Source organism: Ammospiza caudacuta, chromosome Z (genome assembly GCF_027887145.1).
Source record: "Ammospiza caudacuta isolate bAmmCau1 chromosome Z, bAmmCau1.pri, whole genome shotgun sequence".
NCBI lineage: Eukaryota > Metazoa > Chordata > Aves > Passeriformes > Passerellidae > Ammospiza > Ammospiza caudacuta.
In genome coordinates this window covers 68,677,775-68,680,550 of record NC_080632.1, presented here as the reverse complement: position 1 = coordinate 68,680,550, position 2,776 = coordinate 68,677,775, and positions in this window count along the sequence as shown.

Below are 2,776 nucleotides of genomic sequence, written 5' to 3'. Positions count from 1 at the left end.
TAAACCACCAGAGGCAGTAGCTTTCATTTTAAAGGTCTAGTGAGATACTGCAATTAATGGGCCCATCTAACAGCATATGTCGTGCTTGTATTGAGTAGTAAGACACGGAAAGAAAATGAAAGAAATGCTTAGTGCCATAAAAATTTGCATCTCTTTCTAGTTCATTTTTTAGTGCAAAGAAATGAAATATATCAGGGTCAGAACATGAAAGGATTTGATTCCAGTTTTTGGGTCAAGCTAGGCTATGCCTTTAGTGGGATAACTGGACAGCATATTTTGACTTTGTGGGTCTTAAAGAATCTGAAATGCCTCATTAACAATCCCTTGGAGATATATAACACTTTCCAAGGATGAGTGGAGCAGCCCAGCTTCTCCATGTGAAACTAGGGGCAGGTGGTTATCCTTCCTTCAGGACGCCCACATGTTCCCTGCCTGGCTTGGTCCTTTGTGGTCATCAGCAGAAAGGGGCACTGACAGCTGCCAGAGTCAAGATCTTTAATGCAGTGCTTTTCAGCTATAATGAGATGCATTTATTCTGCTGGACCTGTATGTTATATCAGGAGTGCTCACAGGATTAATTTGCAGTCATGGTCTTCACAACAACCTCACAGCTCTCTGCTGCTATAGGAGCATTTTCCTCTCTGGCACAGATGTTCCATGAGAAGGCATTCTGTAGTAGATCATGCTCTCCAGGCTAGTTGCGATTTGTGGGTAGTTATGACAAAAATAATGTGCTTGTAAACTTTGCAAATAACAATTGCAGTACTTACAGTGTAATTCACAGATGCTGCACCATTAGAAAGTAACTTAGTTAAGCTAAAGTTACTAAAGCTAAAACTTTAGTGATATTTTTAGCATTTCATAAAAGCATTGTGACCTGAGTGCAAGGATGGGATTCAAGTTCTCTACAAGTTTGATTCTGTCTCTGTCACACATGCTGGCTGTGCTCTTGAGAGAGTATAGTGTTTCCCTTCTCAAAAGGGAGGTGCTTGAGAATCACTTGCTGCTACCAGCCCAGGAGGATCTTATTCAGATTGTGGTGTGAGAGTCTCCATGTAGCTAGGTTTCCAGGCCTTACATGAGGCATTTGAGGCATTTAAAACTTCACCTGATTGTAGTTAAAGCCTTAAGGGATGTGCCTTTGTGAGGTGGGGAGAAGAGTGATAGTTGTTTCGCATTTCCAAGGGACTTTGAAGCTGTGGGAGTTTACAACCCACTGCAAGCAGAGAACAAACTCTCTAACCCTTATTACCTTTTGTCATAGTGTGCCTTATTGATAGTGATTACTGTAAAAGGGTTCCAGCTTGTTGGAAAAAGGTCATTAAAAAAAAAGATGTGACTGAGATATTTAGTGTGTAAACACAGAATTAGTTGAAATTCTCCTTAACTTAACAAAAAACTATTTTGCTTTTCAAGCAGAGCAAGAGAGATCATGATTCACAGATCGTTTACACAGACCCGGAGACCAACACGTCTTTGGACAGAAAAAGAGGAGCAGTCTGCAGCCTCCAGCCTCACCCAGTTGTGTTATCAATCGCACTTTCAAAGGTAAACCTGCTTCTTAGATGTCGCAGCACAGTTCTTCCAAAAGGAATCATACTGTAGCATGGTCTTGGTCTTCCTCATCAGGTGAGGACACAGACTAATAAACTCCTTCAAACATTCAGTAAATCAAACTAAAAGCACAATTAAAATTATAAAAGGGAATTGGAGTTCAGCAAAACTCAACAAAGCTGAATAACTACTCAATTGAGTCCAATTCTTGCGGTATTTGTACAGTTATTCTTGTGAGGAAGCTGTTTTGGGAATTACTTTGGGTCATCCAAATCATGCTTGATGTGGCAGTGTTTTAATATGTTTTCATATTAAAACATGAAAACCTGTCATGTTTTCATGTTCTCAATGAAATTACTATCATGACTGATGACCTCAGCAGCATGAGGGGCTCTGTATCTCTCCATCCATTGATCCAAAGAAACTTTGCCGTAAGGTTTAGCAATAAGTCTGGAAGTACTACAAATAGTTACAACCGATCTCTACATGCCAAATAAATGAACATCATGCTGAAGTGCATTACTATTAGGCAAAGCAAACAACGAGATTTTAGTGTGAGCTGAAGATGCTCATGTTAAAAACCATGTCGGTGGCCCGCAAATTGCATCATAACAATAATGTAAAAATACAGAGTCAGGTCTGTATTTCCTTGCTAGGGTCTAAAGTCTGACTTTGAAGCTTCAGTTGGCCCTACTGCCTTGAAAACTAAATAGTTGGATTTTACTCTATTTTAACCTTCAAAATGTTTGGCAATCTGGACTGCTTTTTCTGCTGGTGAAGGAGGCAGATCAGCCCATCACTGTGTAAGAGAGGTAGGCTCTGGATTGCTGACTTCTGAAGACACTGAGGTGATCCTGGACTGATGTGCCTCCAAAGCTGATACCATGCAGGTGGCTCCAGCATGCAATCCACAATGCTGAGTGAGCAGTTCACGTTTCCTACCCTGCCCCTCAAAACATGTTCAAAACAGCAGACAGAAGCATCTATTCACTCAGTTGACAAACAACCTAATGAGTGTAGGTTTTACAGGCTGTTTTTTGTCTGTTTGTTTCTCATCAAACTAAGAAGGGAAACACGATATTCTGTTAAAATACTTTGGGAAGAGGACAGAAAGTGATAGTGCAGGCCAGCTTCTTGTAGTGCAATAGCCCTATTGTCAGAGGTGTCACAGAGGAAGAAGGACACGTGGGTCCCATTTCCCCTTCTGCCTTGAGCTGCTCAG